This window comes from Episyrphus balteatus, chromosome 1, assembly GCF_945859705.1.
Source record: "Episyrphus balteatus chromosome 1, idEpiBalt1.1, whole genome shotgun sequence".
Lineage (NCBI taxonomy): Eukaryota > Metazoa > Arthropoda > Insecta > Diptera > Syrphidae > Episyrphus > Episyrphus balteatus.
In genome coordinates this window covers 176,483,639-176,508,246 of record NC_079134.1, presented here as the reverse complement: position 1 = coordinate 176,508,246, position 24,608 = coordinate 176,483,639, and the positions used below count along the sequence as shown (strand labels likewise).

The 24,608-nt window shown below is 28.4% G+C and overlaps 2 protein-coding genes across 6 annotated transcripts in view; one reads left to right on the top strand and one right to left on the bottom strand.

Moving 5' to 3' along the window:
* LOC129905573 (uncharacterized) overlaps positions 1-15,190 on the bottom strand; it is a 41,543-nt gene extending 26,353 nt beyond the window's left edge. For 3 of the 5 annotated variants that reach the window (XM_055981071.1, XM_055981075.1, XM_055981074.1), the window contains exon 1: positions 14,444-15,190. The gene's annotated coding sequence lies outside the window, so the exon portion shown is untranslated. The remainder of the gene's footprint in view (positions 1-14,443) is intronic. The other 2 variants (XM_055981072.1, XM_055981073.1) reach the window with 2 other exon arrangements.
* The window catches only part of LOC129905576 (polycomb protein Su(z)12-like), a 95,814-nt gene that overhangs the window by 44,241 nt on the left and 26,965 nt on the right, over positions 1-24,608 (top strand). The window lies entirely within an intron of this gene.

Below are 24,608 nucleotides of genomic sequence, written 5' to 3'. Positions count from 1 at the left end.
TTTGGTAACCTTTTTCTGACAAAAAATCTTAATTTGCACTATTTTTAATGGAAGATTTTTTTTTTTGTTTCACTTAATTTTTAATTTGATTCAATAATTTTTTTTTTCAACATCCATGAAAGAACGCATTTTGCAGCACTTAACCCCAAAGCTTACTATGCAAATAATTTTGAAAATTTTGAAGAAGTTTTGAATTAATTGGATGACTCTGATGGAGTTTCTATAAAAAAAAATAAAAATTTTTTTTTTTTTAATGTAAAACAATGCTGAAAAATCGTTTCGTCAAAAACCTGACGATGAAGAGATTTTGGTAAATTTTTCGGGTAGAGATACTTGCGTTCAAAAATGCTCCAATGACACCAACTGAATTTGAACAGTCCTTTCCATGCCCAAAAATTATGTCAAATAAGCAGAATTTTATTATTTAAAATTTCAGGAAATATTTTATGGTGTATACAAAAAAAATGTATTCTAATGATTTGTTTGCATGCACAAATGTAATTTAAATTTAATGTTTTGTGTGTTTTATCCTAGAAGATTTTCTATTTTCTATTTACATATGTATATTGTTATTTTGTTTAAATTTTTGGCGGAATTCAGTTAATTTTTTTGGTTTTAATGTGGTTTTTAGTGCATATTTCCATTGTTTTAGGCGCATATTTTCAGATCTAAGGTGCATATTTTATGCACATATTTTGGGTTTTTAAGTGCATACAAATCCTTGCCCTGATGATGAGTAATCACTTTGAGAAATGTTTTGTTTCATTTTAAAGAGGTAAACAAGAACATACTTAAAATAAGAAAAATTATAAAAAGAAAGAAATATCATTGTAATAAGCTGAAAATTCAGGAAAACGTCCTTCGTTTTTAATACAAAAAAAATGTTAATTTCAATAAATTTTCTATTTGAATTAAAAATGTGATGCAATCAAATTATAACTGCATTTAAATAAAATTTTGGTGTTGCCTCAAGTGCAACCCAAATTTTCGTAGAATTTACACCAAATCCGATGCGAAATTAATATTTTTAAATTTTCCATTTTCCAAGAAAATTTGTTGTGTGCACCTTGACCATTCGTAAAATCAATTCACTACAATTTTCTCGTCTACATATTTTCATTCGCCTTAAGCAAACCGAAAAAAATAATTATTTAAAGGTGTTTTTTTTTGTAAAAGGCCAATCCAAAATAATATTTTAAATGAAAACCTCTTGTTGTTGAAAATGACGACATCATAAATTATAATTTTGCTTTCAAATTTTGAGAAACAATATCAAAACGTGTTGATTTTTCTTTGCCTTCACACCATCCCATGTCGATGTTAGCAACTTCCAAAAATAAGGAATTTCATATATCAATGGTGGGTTTGATCCCTTATTAGGTTTTTAGTAAGGTGTTTATCTTATCTTTAATCTTTTTGGTTTGTTAAAGTATCCTACTTAAAACAAAAGTCATTTTTGTGGAAATAAGGTAATGAGCTTATTCGCCCGCGGTTATTATTCATATAAAAGATGATGTGCTAATAATGCTATAGCTTTCAATGACTATTTCATTGCCCAAGGCAAAGAGAGCAACGTTATCAAATGGATCTTAGAATTGAATTGCATAAATTAGTCACAATATTCCATAAATTTTCAGTGTTTTCATAGCATTTTGAAATGTTCTTCAACACAGTATCATTCGAGAGTAAAAAAAAACATGTGAGTATTTACTAAATGCATACATTGAATATGTTCTATGTAGAAAGTAGCATTGACATTTAATTAAAGCTTGTATACTAGTTAGGGATAGTATGGGCCACGCATAGAGAGGTTGAGCGCCTAGCGGCAAACAAATTAAAGGATTAAATAACGTAGGCTAATCCGAGGATTTATTAAAGCACCTAATTTTAATCTCAACACCATTTGCACAGGTAACAATTTTTTCTTCAATCAAAAATATTAAATGAATTTGAGAAATACCTACAAAACATCAATACAATTAAAACATCAATACAAAAAACTATCAAGATGCATTTTTAGAAAAAAAAAAAAATTTCAACATCGTTAGAGCCGTTTTTTTTAAACTAATTTTTTATAAAAAAAATTTTTTATAAAAAAAGTTTTAAAATAAAATTTGTATGCTATTTTGTAGAAATCACTTATCAACATCTAAAAACGAAATTTCAAAAAAATTCAATGTCACGTTTTCGAAAATTTGATTTTTCAAAAAAAAATTTTAAAATATTTTTTTAAAAATCCAAAAATTATTTTTTTTGAAATTTTATTTTTAGTTTATATTAAAGTTATATAAATACTTCTTCACAAAAAGTTTCGTTGAAATTAAATAAGCAGTTTCGGAAAGAATCGGATTTAAAAAAAAAAAAACGGTTCTTTGGCAGGTACCGTTAATAATGATTTTCAAAAATAAAAATTTCATTAAAAGATAGACCTTTTCTTAAAACTTACATTTGTATTTTTTAAACGAAATAGTTGGAGCCGTTTTTGAGCAATTTTAACCTTAGTAAAATCGGTATATGAAAAGTTACGTTATTTTTGGTCCAAAAAAATAAATTATAAAAATACCTCTAGAGAGTCCCTAAAACATGCTACATACCAAGTTTGAAGTCAATCGGTTTATCCGTTTAGGCTGTAGCTCTTTATACAGACAGACAGATAGACTGACAGACAGAAGGACTTCCGGGACCCACTTTTTTGGCATTCTCTACTATCGTACGAATGCATAACTTGATATTTATTACATACATACATACATATATCGCAAGTAAAAATTGTTTTGGATGCTAAGCTAAGAATATTATAGAACCCAGAAACTTTTAATTTTGTTTGTCTAATTTGTTTTTTGTTAAAAAATTCAAATCTTAAAAAAATGTTAAACAATTCTAATGTTCTCTTTAGACATTAAAAAAGGAATTCAAAGTCATTGCTAAATGGTACTTGCCATAGAGCTATTTAATTTTAAATTCATATATGTACATACATAGTTTAAATATAAATAAAAAAAAAGGAGAATGGGCAAGTTTGTATGAAAGGTGGACGTTACGCGGCCAGGAATGAATTTGTTATTTTTTGATGTAATTAAGGTTTAAATATATTGTGCAGAAGTTTTATCCCTGTGACGTATTTCAATAACGGATAAAATGCATTTTTGCATTTAACACTTTAAATATGTCTCAATGTTATAACTCAATTGTGTATTTTAAGTGCAAAATATTATTTTCTGTCATTTTCCCTGAGTCTGAAAACCTTTATCTTGAATATCCAACCACTAGAACCCAAACTATAAGCATTTTAAAACAACAAATTCACGCCTATTTTTAGAGTTTTGTTGTTCAATTTTTTGTAACTTTGAATTGTTTGAAAACTTTCGAACCTGAAATGGTTGTCTTAACAATCTTATATTATGAGTTCTATTGGTCGGATTTTCAAGATTAATGTCTTAATGCTTAGGGAAAATGACAGAGCATCATATTTTATATTCCATATAAAAATATAAATCAGTTTTTCCTTCATACATTGAACAATGCATTAACAATACTAATACTGCATTATCTTGCATTCTTAACGCAATACAGCGAAACGTCCATAGTAAAAGTTTTTCCTGGGCTATAATTCTTTCATTTGATACCAATTTTATTGATGGCCGCTCAACGTCCAAAATGCCCATTCTCCTTTGAAAAAAAAAATTAAATGGCATAGGTACTTTGTTTTAATGTCAAAATCATTTAAAAAGATGTTTTTGTCATTTTAAAAACAAAGCTTATATAATTAAATTAAAAATATATTTGTTTGAGTTATTACATTGAAATCTTTTATATATTGTAAGAAACCTTAATCGTGCGATCCAGTCGTGCATTTTGTTTTCTTTTGTTTCGAGTTTCATACGTTGTTGGCATTTTTATATTTCTTTTTCTAAGATTTTCTGTTTGTTTTGGCATTTTTATATTTCTTTCTTCTAAGATTTTTTGTTTGTTTTGTTTTTGTTCATCTTTTTATGAGCTATCTACTTCATATAAAATTTAATATAAGATTCCCAGAAATATGGTCACCGTAGATATAGTGTTGAGTGAAAGGGGGTATTTTTAAAATAAAAAAAATATTTAGTCATATTTTTAACCGACTGGGCTTATAGTCGGTTCAACCCCGGAATAAATGCTATTAGAATTTTTTTTGAATCAAAATCTTCGTTTGAGCATTCTATAAAAAATTTCATGTCCGCAAGTTCCAATTTTCAAAATTAAGAAAAATAGACTACGGTTTTATTATGCATATATGATACATGACTTCGAGGTATTTTTTAATGTTGGTTCCAAAAACTCTAAAGGCAATCTGACGTGTCTGAAAAAAGTAATGAATAACATAAGTAGCAAAATTACTACCGAAATCCTTTAAAAGTTATGGTACCGTAACCAAATTTTTAACGTTTTAATATTCATTATCATTAGGAATGAAAGAAGTTCATTACAAAAAACTTATAGGTAGCTACATGTTCATAACTGTAAAGGAATTGTATTGTTTGAAAAGGGAAGAAATCAAATCACTAAAGAACCTCCTTATACAACCTTTGAGCTAGGCCAGTTTTTATGTTCTAATCTTTGTTTTGAAATTCTTAACTTGTCTCAAAAGTCTAGAAAAATCTCATGTCCGCAAGTCAAAACAGGTTAGATGCAGAATTGCAAAGACGCGAATTACAAACAATATATTTAACAGAAAAGTCTACAAAACATATATCTTGAGTTCTATTGATCTCATGGTCCAGATTGAGCCAGATTGGGGTTAGGAAAAATGACAGAGCATCATTTTGAATAGTATATGTATATGAAATAGCACCTATAAGTTTGAAAGTTAACATTCTTTAACCCCCCGAAAATCATATAAAGCTGCCAGATCTTTGAATTTCATAGCAGGACATATTAACTATAAAACTGCGTACGTGCATACATTTTGGTTGCACCACCACTCGCAAAATTTACTGTGAGCTCTTAGTCAGTTATGTGTTTGAAATATTTTCCAAATCATTTATGGGAAAGTCCAGGTATTTGAGGTTAAATAGAGATTTAAGCTGTTTTTTCAAGAAATTGATCTTAGAATGCGTAATAAGCAACGTACAAAAATTAGCTATATTGGTTAAAATGAATAGTATTTTTCCCTCATGTAATTAGAGACATTAAGAAGATCCTCCGTCTGATTCACAGTTTATGGAAAAATATTATTGTACGGACCCCAATAAACAGAATTACTTTTTTATCAAACATTAAAAAATAAAATGCACGACTAGGTCGCACGAACTTGCTCTTAGAGTTCAAGTTGCTTAAGTTTTTAAGACTTTTTATATAGAAACTTGGGAAATGTAGGTATATAAAAACAAAACAAAAAAAAAAAAACAAATAAAAAAAAAATAAAATTCATTTTTCAAAACAATAAAACAATATCTGAAATCAAATCGCCCCACAAAACAAGTACGCTGTTTTATTTGATATATTAAGGTGCATTTTTAGAAAATAAAATTTCAAAATCGTTAGAGGCGTTTTCGAAAATTTGATTTTTCAAAAAAAAATTTTCAAAATTTTTTTAAAAATCCAAAAATTATTTTTTCCAAATCCAATCCAAAAATTTATTTTTGGCCTATATTTAAAGTATATAAATGCTTTTGTATACAAAAATTCGTTGAAATACAATAAGCTGTTTTGCAGAAAATCAGATTTGAAAAAAGCGGTCCTATGGCAGGTACCGTTAATAATGATTTTAAAAATTTTTTTTTCTTCAAAAGATAGACCTCGTTTAAAAACTAACATTTAAATTTTTTAACAAAATCGTTACAGCCGTTTTTGTGAAATTAAACTTTTCCGAAATTTTTGTATGACAGGTACCGTTATTTTTGGACCAAAAAAATTAGTTTCAAAAACCCCCCTGGAGAGCCTCAAAAAAATGCTACATACCAAGTTTTAAGTCAATCGGTCCATCCGTTCAGCCTGTAGCTCCTTATACAGACAGACTGACAGACTGACAGACTGACAGACTGACAGACTGACAGACTGACAGACTGACAGACTGACAGACTGACAGACTGACAGACTGACAGACTGACAGACTGACAGACTGACAGACTGACAGACTGACAGACTGACAGACTGACAGACTGACAGACTGACAGACTGACAGACTGACAGACTGACAGACTGACAGACTGACAGACGGACTTCCGGGACGCACTTTTTTGGCATTCTCTACCATCACCATCGTAATGTCATGGAAAAATGTTATCTCAACTTTTAATAATGTTGTTCTCCAGATGAAAAAGTTGAAACCTTATTTTTGGCCTGTTTTGAAATTGTTTGGGAATTTCATTTAATGAACAAAATAGAAATTAAAATGAAATACATAAACATTTAAACGAAGTAGTTTTAACTTGTTACAACTTATCCCGGAAAATGTTCCAATTTATCCCGTCATGAATTTTACACTAAAAAAAATAAATTTACTTAAAAACATAGTTCACGTTTCTCACAAGAGCACACAATTGCAGCCAAAACACAAATGCACGACATAACAACCCACTCAGAAATGTATTTCGTCTCTATTAAGAGAAGCTCCAAAATAAAAAAAAGGCATTGTTTAACCACCACTCCAAGAAATTCCTTCTTAGAAAGAACGCTGTTTTTTTTTATCTGTTACTTCTAATTCTTCTCACCCGTACTTAAAAAATATTCATCTTTTCATAAAATACTTTTTTAAGGAGGGCGTTACGGATCTCGTTCCATTCAGCATTATAAAACACTTTTAAATAATGTGTCATATAGATGCATGAACCTATATTGTCTAGCTTGATCAAACGTCTTCTCCTCCCCAACTTGCATATGCGGTTGGAAAAAAAGCACGTATACGCCACAGTGCATGCAGAAAACTTACAAATAATTTGAGTTACAATATTGGCCTAGATGCTTACACACCCTAACTCAAATTAAATAAATACTTGCACACAATAACTGAAAGAAATCTTTATCTTCTTGTTGTCAGTGTAATTAAATAAACAGAAAAAAGAATCCTTTTAAATAAGAATCAAAAATTTTAAAATATTTCTTCAGCCTCGTAAATTCTGCTTAAATATTACAAAAATAAATAAAAACAAACCTAACACAAAACGAAACCAATACAAATTAATGAAATAAAAATAGCATTTTTACAATAGGTATGGTTTCTTAGTAACCAAAAAGTCCTTTTCAGGGACTGTAAGGCGACTGTAGCACTAGATCTAATTTAAAGTGGGTCTCACATCTATTATATACTTATTTAATGGTGCAGTATAAGTTTTCATAGTCTCCTTTAAAAAAAAAAAACCCTTAAATAAATAGGTACACACTAATTTGTTTTAAATTATGAAACTAGAAGCTTAATCAGGTTGTATTATTTAATTTAGTAATCATTTACCAATCACACACTCAAAACCAGATGACTTTATATATGTACATTATTATTATACATACCTATACATATATTTATATAATAGTTCCTAATAAAAATGAAAACTAAAATAATAAGTTTTTAGGTTTTGAATACATTAATGTAAACCTAATGGGTTATTCCATCCAGAAGGGTAGATACAAGAGTTTTTCTGCGTTGCACTCGCTTAGTTGCATATCATATTATAGGTAATGAAACATTTTTATTAATATATAACACATAATTTCGAGGTATTGTTTTACGTCCAATCGAATAAAATTTGTACCAAAAAGTCTTGACAATCATCATTTGCCATCGCAAAATGTAAATTAAGATTTACTGTAAGTTACCTAATTATAATATTTGATTATAACCCATATATAAGTTGAGTCACTGAAATCATCTCGGAACCCAACATTTCTCGGTTACTAAAAGATTTCATACTTTTTGTATGAAATAAAAATTGCAGCATTTTTTCTTTTAAATTAAAATAAAAATTTTGTGAAAAATAAATATTTTTTTCTAACTAATTTCATAAATTAAATCATTCTAAAAGATCATACTAAAAGATTTCATTAATTTCTTTTAAAGACAGTTTTTTATGGTTGTAAGGTAAATTTCTGAGCAAAAAACTAAATATACCTATATTTTCATTTTCTTTACTTATTTATTCGTTTACTCGATACAAATTCTCTAACCGGCCTTTTAATACTTTCAAGATGAGGTATCCTTAATTTTGAAATAATGCATCCGATTGGACAATTTTGTAATCTCAAAATTCAATATTTCTCCCTGTCCAAACAAATACAGGCAATGTCAAGTCAAATTTAGGTAGGGTAAAAGCGGGTGAGATGGCATACCTTTTATGTTTTTGTCATATTTTTCAAAGTAAACCACATTTCATATTTCTAACAATGCAAAAATGTTCTATATTCAATATCCAACGTATTGTTTGTTTTAAAGAATTTTATATTTTAAATTTATATTTTTAAATTAATATAGAAAAAAAGTTAAAAAAAAACCATCTCCCCCTATAGGGTGGGTGAGATGGCGCATGAGTTTGTTTTAGGTTTCTATTGCCAAATTCATTGCACAAATGGTTGAACGATGTGAAGGAGTCAAGCACCAATGCATGCTGTATAATAGATTGCAACTAGTCCTCTTTTTTATAAAATTTGAACTTGGCTGAATTACTTAAAAAAAATATGTTGAGGGTGATATGGCACATGCTAAAACTATACTCAATTAAAAAATTCTAGTAGGGAATGCGCCATTTTACCCGCAAAAAACTGCGCCATCTCACCTTTTTGCGCATATTCGTAAGCACCCATAAAAAGCAGATAGAACTAGAGCTCAGATTTCACACACAATGCATAACTTATACTCTCTTGCATGTATTGGTGTATCAAGGGCATCTAAGATCCCAACGACTCACAAAATATCGGAACAAAAAAAAAAGGGCGAAAAAAAAATTCGAAAAAAATCATCACATGATTTGCTTTGAATTTTTTTTTTATTTTTTGTATCACAGATAAGGAAACGATTACTGGCTACTTCGATTTAAAATATTTAAAGAAAGCTAAAAATATTTTTCGTACATTTTTAGAGCAATAAATGTAAAAGCTATTTAAAGTGCGCCATCTCACCCGCCGCGCCATATCACCCGCTTTTACCCTATGGTTAGAGTAGGAAGGAAGTTAATTTTAAAACCTTTTTAACCTAAGATCGTTAATTTTAAAATTTATACTACGTTTCCACCTACCCTAAATCCGAGATTTAGCTAAGTAGATTTAGCAAAAATCTCGAGTTTTATTCTAAATCTCGGATTGAAAGTAGGTGAACATTTTAGATTTAGGGTAGCTGAACCCAAATCTGATATTTAGCGAAGTAGATTTAAAATAAATCTTGAGATTTATTCTAAATCTACTTAGCTAAATCTCGGATTTAGCGTAGGTGGAAACATAGTATTATAATGCAAAACGACTTGCCTTTTTTATTTTAGTTAACGTATTTTTTTTTTAATTTGATATCTTCATTATTTACTTAGTTATTTCTTAATTTACGGAGTAAAAAAATAAGTTTAAAATAAAATTGTTTAAGAGCCCACACCAAATTTTGGTGCGAGGTATAACCAAAATTTGAGTATGCAGTCTTATAGCCTTATACGTTGTTATAAAGAATTCTGACTCAAACTGTTTATGTCTTGAGTTCTATTGATCGCTTCGATGTCTTCAAAACTAGAGGATATCACAGAGCATCAGTTCCTGTGTAAAGAATATAAAATAGTGCGAATTTAGCCTACTTATGTCAATTGGAAAACTCACGTTTTTTAACCACCCAAACCATAAACCATATAAAGCCGCGATTTAAAGCTGCCAGACTTTTGAATTCGTTTTTAGTACGTATAAGGCTTTAAAACTGCATGCTCACATTTTGGTTATACCTCCACTCCCAAAATTTGCTGCAGACTCTCGGTATAATATATTTTTGTATTTAATGCAAAAATTCAAACAAAAAACGAATTATTATTTATTTTTAGGCACTTTCCTAAAATACAAAAATAAAACCCCGTTAGTTTATCCAAAGAAAATGAATGTCGTAGTTTTTACACAAATTTGCTTATTTTCAAAAAAGCCTAGCTTTCAACATTAACTTCCAATTAAAAACTATTGGTGCCATTTATTAGAAGGTTTATCATTTCGATAAAACAATATTTAAAAATCATGTTATAATCTTCAAAAAAAAAAATATAGTTTTTACATATTTTGAGGGATCTCTGTTGGTTTGTAACCGAAATATCACATGGGGATACAAGGGGTTAATTGCCAATGAGAAAAGTTTGACATCATTCAAAAAAATTAGTTTTACCATTTTCCATTTAAAGAAAAGAGTTCTTTTAGATACATTTCAAATCTTTACCCAATTGATTTTCTAAAAATGATGCGTTAAAACTTTACAAAAAAAAAAACTGTGTCAACACTGTTAAATAACTAATGGTATTTTAAAATTAACTAATACAATTTTGCGTCTTTTTACATAGATGCAAAACAACGTCGCGGCCGAGCCAGGTAGTAATTTAAAACAAATATTTTTTTTTATATTGTGTTCTAAAAAATAGGTATCTTAGTTAAAAAAAAAAAAACATGCGTTTGCATAACTTTTTTATATATTAATATGAATATCGAATTGTATTTTTTTTTTGCTTTCTTGAAGTTCAATAAAAACGCAATTTATTTTTAATAATTTGCCAATGTATTTCGAGGTAATATAAACCTCATCTTCAGGGCTAAAAATAAATTATAAAATAAGCGTTTTTTTTTTATATATGTGTGTATTTGTATATGTTTTTGATCTACATTTTTTTTTAGATAAAAACGTTTCTAAAAGAAAGTTCTGCGACCTAGTCGTGCAATTTATATAAATATCCTTCAAACATAAAAACCTACTACTTAGTTTGCTACTTTGCATATGCATCATAACACAAGTTTACTAATATTGTTTTGTTTGTTCAAAAACACAGATTGGAAATTATCATTATATGAAAAGAAATTATTTAGGTCCTATACCTCAAGACATTTCCAAGTTTCATTGATTTTTTGTCACTATACAGACTATACACTATACCTACTTGACTTTGCCAAAGAATAACGATGAAAATTTTCACAACTTAAACCGAAAATGATGCTCCAACCTTATAATTTGTTCTTTTCATAATATTAACCTTATTTTGAGGAACACTTAAAGCAATTAAATTTTGAAGTCAGCAAAGGCAAAACTTTACTATAAATATTCGGCAAACTTATATATTTGCCGTAGGGAAATTTGAATTTGAAAACGCAACCCCTTGGTTATATCTTTTTAATAAGCACGTTGTTTGTGATTTGCAAATGCCAAGGTTTGAAAATATGGAGGTATTTCCCTTTAATTTGAATTAAAGATGTTTTATTCAATTAAAGGGTAAGGATAGGTTTTGGAATCTGGGAATTCAATTCAAATGGAATGTTTTAAAATTTAAATAGGCATTTACAATGTAAAAAGCAGACCTTAAAACTTATTATTTTTCAAGTTTTGTAAATTGTATTATTTTAGATAGAAAAGGGATGGCGATTTGTTACAAAACTTCTCTAATAACGTGAACTAAAATGTGAACAACTTTAATTCTTTTCTAACCATCAATTTGATTTTAGTAAACAGTCCAACAGAAATGTGAGTACGCAGTTTTATATAAAATACGCATCCTAATAGAGAACGCGATTTATCCCATTAATATAAGTAGGCTGAATCCACATCATTTCTCATGTTTATATATGTAATGTATGAATGGGTCGCGCGAATTTGCTCTTATGTTTAAAGTTGCTTGGAATACTTAAACTTTTTAAAAATTCATAAAAGAATTTTCTTAAGAAATAAAAAACTTAAACAATAATATAATTAAAATTGGATTCAAACTAGCAAAATCATTTTTTAAATGGTTCTGACTTTTAAATGTAGTATGCAATTTAATTTCTTGCATAAAAAAGGATTTCTCGATTTTTTTTTTTTTTTTTTTTTTTAAATCTAAAAATGATATTTTTTTTGAATTTTTCTTAAACGTTTTTATTTTCACTGAAATTGGTCGTGTCCTTTAGGAAAAAGTCAAACATCAAGAAAACGTTTTTATGCCAAGTACCGTTGATAAAGGTCCAAAAAATATTTTTTTTTATTTCGAAAGAACGAACTTGTTTGCCACATTACATATAAATTTTCTTAATCGATAAAAACAACCTTTTCCATTTTGATCACATGGCAATTACCGTTAATTTTGGCCTCTCTAGGGAATCACCAAAAACTCTTAACTAGTTCAAAAGTGATTCCGTTCAGTGGAATTAGGCTGAAGCTCGAGATATAGGCAGACAGATAGACAGATAACAAACAGAATTGCGAGACCCACATTTTTTACATTCTCTATCATCTGTTATCTCAAGCTCAATTTTTTTCCCGTAAGCTTGAAGATTACAATCTGGACGATGCGATTAATACATCTCAAGATAAAAGCTACAAAAGATATAATAAATAAAATAAAATAAAATAAAATAAAATAAAATAAAATAAAATAAAATAAAATAATATAAAATAAAATAAAATAAAATAAAATAAAATAAAATAAAATAAAATAAAATAAAATAAAATAAAATAAAATAAAATTAAATAAAATAATATAAAATAAAATAAAATAAAATAAAATAAAATAAAATAAAATAAAATAAAATAAAATAAAATAAAATAAAATAAAATAAAATAAAATAAAATAAAATAAAATAAAATAAATTATAAACTCTGCTATGATGTTGGTTTCTATCAAAACCTCAAATTTTTTGACACGAAACAAATAGTTGTCCCTAAAATAGAGTAAATAAATATGCATTCTGCAAACCCTTGAGAAAAAACAATTACATACTTTCAAAAATATTGAAAAAAAAAAAAAAATAAAACCGAAACCATAAGCTTATGTAAGTATAAAAAACTACGTAATTTCGGTATCATTTTAGTTTTGCTATTACATCACTCAACAGACTGCAAAACTTTCATTTCTTACTTTACTTTTATTCCAACTTTCGAGACATAACCTTTTTTCTTGGCAAACAATCATACCCAAAAAATTAACTGTGGGCGATTAATCAAATGTATACCTCTTATACATACTATACCATTATAAATGCTTTTGATACAAGAAAACAAATTGGTTTGCGTTCTCTTACTATTAATACTCTATTTTTTATTCTTATACATAGTTCAAATAATATCGAACAAATCTATGCTTAAACTATAAGACCGATTAATTCGTATCTATCATTTTGTCAAGCCATGAAAAAACACTGCCATATTAGGTAGGTACAATTCTAGTACCTAATTATGTTGAACAAAAAAAATCACAACAACTTTTAAGATTTCGAGATATTTTATAAACAATTTGTCAAAAAGTTGCTCGTATTAAATATTGTTTATAGAACCATGATGTATTGTTTCATTTTGAAAATCAAAAAACATAATAAAATTATCTCAAGTTAATTAAATGCAGATACGTCATTTTGAGTTAACCCAGCAGTATAAGTATTTGTTTCGTGCTGACCTTTATTGGGATTGCGTGAAGCACGAATTTATTGAAATAAATGTATAAAGTTAAGTAATTTTCTATAGTAAGAAAAAAGTGGGGTACTTCAACAAATCAATGCGCTCAATTTCTTAGTATTTATTTCCATATTTAACAAAGTTCATGACGAAAAAACTGTATCATATTTTTTTGTATTCTATTTTGATCATTCATTTCTCTTTAAATTTAAATCTAAATATGCGACGGATAATTTTATTTCCAGAAAACTTTCAAATGTATAATGTATATAGACGAGTATTCACAACAAATAATAATTGAGCCCAACACTTAACAATATTTTTTCGATATAAAAGAAAAAAAAAATGATTTAAAATTGTTCACTTTCAAAATCACAAAAAAAAGAAAAAAACAAATTCAATTCAAAACGTTCGTTAAGAAAATAATAATCATTTGTACAAAGTCATACCAAGTTCAAAAGTTTGATTGAATTATTTAAGTTTTGTATAACTTTCCTAAGACTTATTTTCGCAAAACTTATAAATAAACCCAAAAAGTTTTGCATCAAAAAAACATTTGTCCCTGTATGGCGAAATTCGGAATTGTTATTCTGAAAGTTTTTAATTCTTGAAGTTTTGAAGGAAATCGTATAGTTGATTGCTTGAAGGAGGACATACGTTAGTAAGTATGTTATGCATTCTTTGAAAGAAATTTGATAATAAAATCTGGGTTTCGAAGAAATTATTTATCGAACGAAAACAAATTTCGGGGTTCAACAACCATTTCGTCCTAAGCTAAAATAGTGTTTTTAAGTTGTGAGACTATCATTACGTCTATTGAATTTTAAGAGGAAAATTGAAATAGAATAAATAGCAAAAGAAAAATATATATAACTATAACTATACGTAGATATGTACCTATCAATCGCTAAAAATAATTTGCATTTGCATTAATTTTTAAGCTTAGAACACTTTCATCCTTTACTTTATTTTAAGATCCTTTTGTGCAAATAATCCTTTGATTTTTAATCCAATAAGATGTGAAGCGTAAAATCAGAAATTTTCCTTCCTGGGATTTGCACATCATTAAATAAAATATATTTATCTCAAGAAAACGCCTTCTTGCATGTCGATAATCCTTTTAACTATCCCATAGAAATTGTGTGTTATATTTTGTTTCTGTGCATTTATCCAAAATGGCATGAAATTCACCGCACAATTAATTTTCCTAATTTATTTTCACAATTATTCACTCTTCTTATTTTATGAAGCATCACATCATTCTTTACTTCTATTTTATATTATTCTTTTTTTCTTTTTAAGATAAGACACTGGCTAACCGTTTAACACTGATGCAAAAACCATATACACACATTTGTATTTAAGGATGAAAAAAAAAATAGAAAAAGCTTTATTTAAACTATCCGCTTTCGGTTACCGTTAGACTGAACTTGAGCTCTGCTTTTAAAAGACTGGATAGCAATCGGTCTCCATCGGTAGCACTATACTTTCAATGATTTATCATTCAAGTTAACAAAAAAAAAAATGATAGGTATAGGTATGTGAACAGGTCCTCACATACATGTACACATAAAAAGCACTTTTGAAAAAAGCTACACTTCAAAAATATTTATCTTTCGACGAACACGACCGAGTTTCTGCTCCGTTTTACTATGACTGGATCCAAATGCTCCCAGTAAGAAGGGTATATACAAGATTTTGGACGGGAAACATAGTAAAACTTTCCCCCCTTTGGAAAACATAGAAAATGAGGGTTGATTAAAATGCACTGAGCAAAGAATTGCTGATTTCTGTCATGAGATGATGCTTGATTCACAAATAATTTTCAAAAGCTGGAACGTCAAAGTTTTAACTGGCCCTTAACGAGCTGTTTTGCATACTTTCCAAGGGAATAAGGGTTTGTTATTGTTTTTTTTTTATTTTGCGTACATCCCATAGAAAGTAAGCTTCTTCTATTTTTACAATGAAAAATTTCGAATATTATATTCTACGTTTGCTACAGGAAAGCAGATTCTTACTTTCAATTCATATCAACATATCAACGGAGATATTGTTTTTCTCAATTTTAAGATCACAAACTTCAATTCTTAGTAAGCCAAAATAAATAACAAAGTTCATGTTTTGAAATACTTTTTTGATTAAGAACTTATAAATCCAAGAGCTTGATAAACATCGCAAAAAAAATTATTGCTTTCCAGCGCATGCGTGTACTTAAGTCCCGATTGTTGCTGTTTTTTTTTATACAAAAAGAGAGTAGTGTGATAAGAAATAACCACGTGCTTGTCAAAGAGCGCGTCACAGAAAAACAAGAAAAACTCATGTGAATGAGGTTAAACAAACAATCTTCCTCAGTTAATGCAGTCCAATTACCTCCAACCCTAGCAATGCAAAGATTAAGCATAAATTCCTGTGCTTGTTTATTTTTTAATTATTTTTCCTCTGTTTTGTTATTAAGTCTCTAATGACCTAATTAACCTAATGACTTGAATTGTCACATTGTCTACCGGTTTCGTTTTCACCCTTTCCTTTTTCAGTGATTCATTTTTAAGGAAAACAAACAAAAGCCATTTTTAAAATAGGGCAATAGGGGCTGTTGTTCTCTCGCATCCCCATCGCTCATTACTCATTAGATTTACGTACAAAGGTATACTAGTTTGTTACCGTTTTTCTTCTTAATAGCAAATAATGTGACCCAGCTACATTAAACATTAGATTATTATGGTAGCAGATTGTGCGTTGTTGGTTTTGCTTGTCTGCCTCCTACCTCTTCAACTTAGTTTAATTATGGCTTTAGAATATGCCTCTGCTCTTACATCTGTAGAGCACTAACAGGAAATACACTATCAAACGAAAGGAACAGGAGTCGTTAACGGAAGTCCTAAATTGACTTGGAAATATGAGAGGAAAATTAAGAAAAGTTACTTCTCAATAGAAAGGAAAGTAAAAGAATACAATATACATAGAATAGGAACCTAGACATGCTGACGAAGTTATTCGTTAAATTGGAAGTTTGCTTGAGTTTTTCAAGTGAAAAATATTATGGAGCTTTCACAGTTCATAGAAATAAGGGAAAATGTTTAATTGAGCGTAAGAGTAATGCAAGTTGAACAATTGACATGGCTGAAAAGGAGGATGCAATTATCTTGTATATTTGTCTTCTATATACGTTCGAGCAAAAAATTTGCATTTCTCACCGTATTTAATGAGTTTCTCTAATCGTTTTTTACTATCAACTGTATGAAATGCAATCGTAATATTTATTAACCCTCTGTAGGCACACCTCTTTTTTGCGAATTTGGTTTATACTTTTTCATGTCGCTAGAACTTTTTTCGGTCTCACTATTTCATAGAGAATCTTATATGAAATTGTTGTAGAATATTCCGAGGAACTCGAATATTGTATTCACAATTCAAAAAAATGTATTTTCACTCTTATAAAGAAACTTTTTTGTGACCACTTTTAATTTTTGTCCTGCCAAATTCGCACCCGTGTGCCGACAGAGGGTTAAGAGAGGTGCGCGAACTGCATAAGATATCGCAAATAAAAAAAGCCAATATCCTAAAAAAATTATTGGATAATAAATGAGGGGTTACAAAACTAGAAATAGATATGAGTCGTTATATTTGAAAGTGGTATAAATTACATTTGGCATTATTTTCAAAAAATATAAAAAAGAAAATGTTTTGTTGCGATTAATTTGTACTTTAAGTTATACTTTGTGTATGCTGAAAAATAGTGGGTCAAGTCCATTTAAAATTCTACTTAGATAAACAAATTTATGGAGTTCTATTGTTATTTATCTTCACATAGAAAATAAAACGGATAGTATAAAAAAGAAATTCATATTTTCAAGGTTTCACGTGAACGATTTTAATAACTTTAGTAAAATGTTTTTCAAAATCCAAACTGTTGTAGTGATTACAAGAATAAAATAAATTTATTTAAAAATTTAAAAATATAATATTAAAAAAATTGATTTCCTATTAAAACCTTTACGCATGATTGGCCGATGTGAACTTGCAAACATTGGTATTATGGAATAAAACAAGTAGGTTAGTAATAACTTATTCGAAAAAAAAGGTATATAAATAAAAACAGCAGCATAATATATCATATACCTATATATGTACGAGTATATCCTTGTAAATCCCAAAATAAAAACTTATAACAAAAGAAATAAATATATTTATACTTACCTACATACACTCAACATACATACTGAATCTTAAATTTAATTCAAGATCCAAATAAAACAAGGTATTTTATTGCTTCCTGAAATATTTGTTTAAGGGATATATATAAGTACATATTTTCTTTCTGATAAAAGGTTCACCTATACTTCACGAAAAACTCAATTTCACGCTTCTTTAACCGTTGTTCCTTTTTTAAACAAAATAAAATGGTAGAATAGGGCTGAAATATGGTTTAAATTTATCTCTCAAGTAGCGAATATTTTTCTATGATCCATTCTTATACTCTTTTGAAAAGATTTTTTTGATTTGAATTTCTGATGTTTTGTATTTGTTAAATGTAGTTTTTACAAACAAAACAAATTTAATGCAGCTTGCACAACTATATCATTGATTAATTAATTTAATATAATAATATATACATTGTGGAAAATTAACCGTTTCGAGAGAAAATCATTATTTGAACTAATGTTATTTATAAACTGATTGATGATTTGAACGAATTAATTCTCCGAAAACGAGACCTATTTAGCTTTCGTTTATTTATTGATTATTGACTTATATGTATACAAAAAAAAAAAAAATAAAAAAATCCAATTTTGGAAGGTGAAATTCGGCCACCCGAATAAGAGGCAAATCAGACTAACACGATTTCTAAGCATACGAAAACTTTTATTTATAAAATAAAATTTATCAGAAAAAAGGTTATTAAATTAATTTTTCTGAACCATAAAATAGTTTTATATATATATATACTTTTACAGGTAGCGATAACCCTAAATCCAGGCACAAAAAAAATATTTTTGTATTTTAAAATATATTCCATTTTCGTTAACGTTTTTTATACAGTTTGATAAAATTTAATTTTCTTGTAATAAAAGAAAAAACAAAAAGAGTACCGGAAAAAATTATAATTTAGGGGCAAAGGAAGAAGTTTTTAATTAAAATTTTCTTATATTTCAATACTTTTGATTACATTTTAATGTTTTGTATTTGAAATTAATAAAAAAAATTATTAAAAAACTGTAATAAAATCGCAATATATATATATTTTTCGTTTTGAAAAAGGCCTAATTCCAAAGGTTGTCTTAAAAACTACGAAAGAATTTTTAAGCGTGCATGATTTCAAATAGATTTTAAGATTCTCAAACTGTGTGTTTTTGATTATCATTTTAAAAATTACGGAATGACCCCCGTGGATTGATCTGAGTAGCTCTGTCCCTTGAACTTTTCAATTATATTTAAAATACCGCTTATTTCTTTATCTACAATTTCTAGTCGAAGAAAACAAATAAATTACACATATTATACAAAATTGAAAATTTGTTAAATGTCCCGACAATTTAATTTGTATCATAAGAAATGAGAGTATATTCTACCTATTTCCTTTTTCATTTAGTTAAAAATGGTTTTTTTCTTACCCAATCAAGTGTATTGTACATTTATACTTTAGCTTTATCTGGCTTTCCGGAAAACAATGGCAATTTCGTTTGATTTTTATAAGACAAAAACACACAACTTAATAAAGGAAAAGCATACGAATTTTTGACATACCATTGGATATTGATTGCTATAAATGTTCAAAGGCACACATTAATTTCGTCTATAAATTGAGTAGGAACATTCGTTTAGATATTTTTGGCATTCTTGATATCGATAAAATTACATTCCCATCGAAATGTGCCATTCACGAGAATCAGTAACCGGAGATTTGCTTGCCAAGATAATTATGTATTCCGATCAAAATTAATGGCGTTTGACATGCTGCAAGTTTAGACAAAGTCTAAATTTTTATTATGCCGTCTGGCATTGAATTTTGGGAAAATTATTCGTTTGAATAAATTCAATTTCGAAAGAGATTTATTAAAGTTCGCTAATACTTGTCGACTACCTACATATATATGTGTAGCCGAAAAAAATGATACAAATCATTACTAGATTAACGAAATATGTAGAGGAGTTACACAAAAGGAGAAAGATAAGATCTTGGGTGATATGCATAGTAAATAGTAAATGATGTTACTTAAACAATTGTTAAGTATGAAATATTTCTTTCCTAATTTGGTATAAACATACTTATTAATTCTCTGGTACAAGTATTTACTATTTTGTTTGCATACGGGCCCTTGTCTGTGATGTTTGTGCAAAAAGAAGAAGCACAGTTCAAATGGTTTTGTTCGTAGTTTTGTAAGAAAGCATTTGGATAGATTTACTCTATTATAAAGTCGAACTGTACACTGAACATTACTATTTTTCCATCTTCTGATCTAAAAAAAAAAACACTGGATAATAAGGATACATTTAAACAAGCTTAAGTTATAAATTACAAGTTTGAACTGAAGAATCAGCACCAGAACACAAAATGAATTATAGTTCTTTGAGCACACAGCAAATTTTGGGAGTTAAGGTTGATTAAGTAGGTATGTTTTGTTAGAATTAAAAACTCTTTAAAGTATAGCCGATATGGTTACTTTTAATAAGCGTATATCTTGAGTTCTATTAATGATCGCTAAGATTGAAATCTTCAGGATTAGGAAGAAGAGTTACATTAGAATGCGAACACTGAGGGAAAAGGCACCATAAAACAACGTAAAATCAATGAAAACCATATTGATTTAACTATTATTCGGAATGATTTTGCGTTGAAGATGAACATTTTAGAATCAACGTGGAAAATAGGTTAATTTTTGATGGTTTCGTATCTTAAAGTCAAATAAATCAAAGTAGTTCATCTTTGAAACAAAGCTTTTCAACTTCAATTTATTTTTTCCCTCAGTGAAGAAATATAAAAATATAATTTCGAAAGCAAAAATTCAAAAGAAAAAATTGTTTATCAAAATTTTTAAATATAACTTAACCGAATTACAAAAACCTCGAAAAAATTCAAAATTGATGTTAAATATTTCTGAAGGTAGCTATAATTCGCACCCCTTATTGATAAATTAATTTTTCTCTTCCAATAATATAATATAATATGAGAGTGAGTTCATCAATAGAATATTAAGGGAAGGTAATTTATCAGTTATCTTCATCAACTTCTTACATGTATATGTAATTTAAAATATACAAATATCACATTTTATCATTTGAGGAGCAGTAAACAGCAGTAAGCCTATAGAAGTGCTGCCGAAGCAAATAATCCACCCGTAGCTTTTGTTCAATATAAAGTCTTTCAACTTTCTGAAAACTTTTTTATTTACGAATTCAATAATTTCTTAAATGATTATATAAATTTACAAAATTATTGTTAAGCGTTGAAATATCTTAAATGGATTATTCTTAACCATAACAAATTTACCATAATTCGTATTTATTTGTTGTTCTCAACTTTTGATAACTATTTATACTTACATATGCCCAATTAAATTGAAAAGATTATCACACAACCATATTTGATTAAATTCAATTTGTTATTAAACATTTTTATTCTAATTAAAAGTTGGCTTACAGTTATAATAAAAATTTATATCAAATCAGTAAAGAGTCAAAATCAGTTGGCTTTATTAAAACACCCCTTAAATTTATGATTCAATATGTAATTTTTATCACAAACTTTGGTAGTAAATCATTTCAGAATTTCGTTTTATACAAACATAAATATTCAATTAAAAGATGCTGATGTTGGGGACTTCCCACAAACTTCTTTGTTAATTTACAGACAAACTTTGATTGCATGTCAAAAACATTGGTCCTAGTCCTGGTCCTTAATTTAAACTAAAAACATTTAAAATTGCGTCATACTAATTGAAAATAATAATAATCAATAAGAAATTTAATAATTGAATGGTGATACATACCTGCGGTTTGGAAAGTAAAGAATATTTGAATAAGAGATAACAAATTAAAAGAGCCGGCTGCAGCCTGTATTCCTGGTTCATATGTGCTGTCTTTAAATTCAAAGAATATGATTCTCACTGTTTGAACATCTACAACTTATTTAGAAATTTGTTGGTCGGTTAATATTGTCATTGAAAACCTGATTTTGAGTAGGTAGATTAAAATCTATAAGGCATTTAAACCGAGAGCCCAGAGCAAATTTTGCGAGTTGAAGTATGTATATGTACACTATGCTACACTGAGGGAAAAAATAAATTGAAGTTGAAACGTCTTTGTTTCAAAGATGAACTACTTTGATTTATGTGACTTTAAGATACGAAATCATCAAAAATTAACATTTTTGCCTCGTTGATTTAAAAATGTTCATCTTCAACGCAAAATCATTCCGAATAATAGTAATCAATGTGGTTTTCATTGATTTTACCGTGTTTTATGGTGGCTTTTCCCTCAGTGTATATGCGGTCGAATTCAATATTCTGGCAACTTTAATTCTCAGTTTTATATGGTTTTAACCATGGCTGAAGAACATCAGTTTTGCAATTAACATGAGTTTGCTAAATTGGCACTATTTCAGATTCTAAATATAAGAACTTATACTCTTTCATTTTTCCTTAAACTGGAAACCTCAATCTTTTCTATGCGAATAGTAGAACTCAATAAAAAAAACTGCGTGCTTTAATATTGGTTAAACATAACTCCACTTCCAAAATTTGCTGTTGGTCCTCAGACTAATTAATTGTCTTCTCTACTTCTTCCTTTATTTCGATCTCTATGTCGATAGAATCAAAACTCTCCCACGTACCTGTCAGTGGCGAGGCGTGAATGATTTCAAATGGTAAGTCGAAGAAAAATTTGTCACCAAGAAATGCAATTCCAAATTTTTAATGCATTTCTGCGTTTCAAGCCATGAAATTAAGCAATTTAAACGAATTGCCAAAAACATAAGATACATAAATTTATATTTTTTTTTAATAAAGTTTCCATTAAAAAGTGTGCAAAGTTCTACGTTTTTCTTTCATAAAACTCTGCAAGAACTTTTTCTTAAAAGTCTAGTCTACTTTTAGTAATAAGAATTTAGAAGAAGTTTTTTCTACCTAAAGATATAAGTGCTAGATCAGAAAGTCGATCTTCTATCCATGAAATCGCCTTAGAACTAAAAAGATCTCTCGACGCCGACAGAAGCAACAGTTATCTAGGTGTATACAAAACTTTTAGTAAGAGCGTCCTTTAACTACAATTTTGTTTTCTTCATAAAACTAAACTGATTAAAATTATTTGAATCCTCTAAGAGAAAATAATACCTATAAAGTTACAAAACAGAGCTTGAACAAAACCATACTTTTCTAAAGGATTTTCCCGAAGTGAAGTCACGTTTTTGAAAAAATTGAATATTAACTGGTAGAAAACGTTATTTTTCGGTACTTTTGAAGTGGAATTCTACCAACGTTTCTTTTTTTAGAAAACTAATTTTTGAATGTCAAAAAGTCATACTCGTATTTTATTGTATAAAATATATTTATTTCTTTTCAAAATTATTTGTTTTCAAAGATTATTGTTAATAGAAATTTATATTTCAAAATCTTAGAGATTAGCAAATGACAATTTGTGACTTCTGAATTTAGAACACTAAATTAAAAAAAAATCATAAAACAAAGTTCTTGCTCTCGACTTTTTTGTTTGTCGAACAATGATATTAAAGTCTAATCAAAACACTAAATGTTACTATCTAAAAACTTTTCACTTTTTGCATTGCGTTCTGCTTGGAAGTTGGGACTTGCTGAATTCAATTGGGGCAGTTGTTACGCTTTATTAAAATTATTATTATTATATTAAGTAAATGAAAAAAGAGGAAAGAAAACAAAATTGTTCTATTGTTTATAAGACGATATTTTCCGGGTTACCTTTTTTACTTGCGATATAGGTACTATATCAAGTTATGCATTCGTACAAAAAAAATAGTTGAGATAACATTTTTCCATGACATTACGATGGTAGACAATGCCAAAAAAGTGGGTCCCATAAGTCCGTCTGTCTGTCTGTCTGTCAGTCTGTCAGTCTGTCAGTCTGTCAGTCTGTCAGTCTGTCAGTCTGTCAGTCTGTCAGTCTGTCAGTCTGTCAGTCTGTCAGTCTGTCAGTCTGTCAGTCTGTCAGTCTGTCAGTCTGTCAGTCTGTCAGTCTGTCAGTCTGTCAGTCTGTCAGTCTGTCAGTCTGTCAGTCTGTCAGTCTGTCAGTCTGTCAGTCTGTCAGTCTGTCAGTCTGTCAGTCTGTCAGTCTGTCAGTCTGTCAGTCTGTCAGTCTGTCAGTCTGTCAGTCTGTCAGTCTGTCAGTCTGTCAGTCTGTCAGTCTGTCAGTCTGTCAGTTTGTCAGTCTGTCAGTCTGTCAGTCTGTCTGTATAAGGAGCTACAGCCTAAACGGATGGACCGATTAATGTCAAACTTGGTATGTAGCGTTATTTGGCGACTCTCCAGAGGGGTTTTTGGAATTAATTTTTTTGGACCAAAAATAACGGTACTTGTCATATACCGATTTTAGTAAAATTGAAATATCTCGAAAACGGCTTTAACGATTTTGTTCAAAAAATTCAAATGTTAGTTTTAAGCTAAAGTCTATCTTTCAATAGAAAAAATTTTTTTTGAAAATCATTATTAACGGTATCTGCCATAGAACCGTTTTTTTCAAATCCGATTATCTCCGAAACTACTTATTCGATTTCAACGAAACTTTTTGTGAAGAAGCATATAACTTAAATATAAGCCAAAAATAAAATTTTGAAAAAAATAATTTTTGGATTTTTGAAAATTTTTTTTTGAAAAATCAAATTTTCGAAAACGGGACATTGAACTTTTTTGAAATTTTGTTTTTAGATGTTGATTAGTGATTTCTACCAAATGGCATACTAATTTTATTTTAAAACTTTTTTTCCAAAAAAATATTTATAAAAAATTAGTTTTTTAAAAAACGGCTCTAACGATTTTGAAAATTTGTTTTCTAAAAATGCATGTTAATATATCAATCAAAACTGCATACTTGTTTT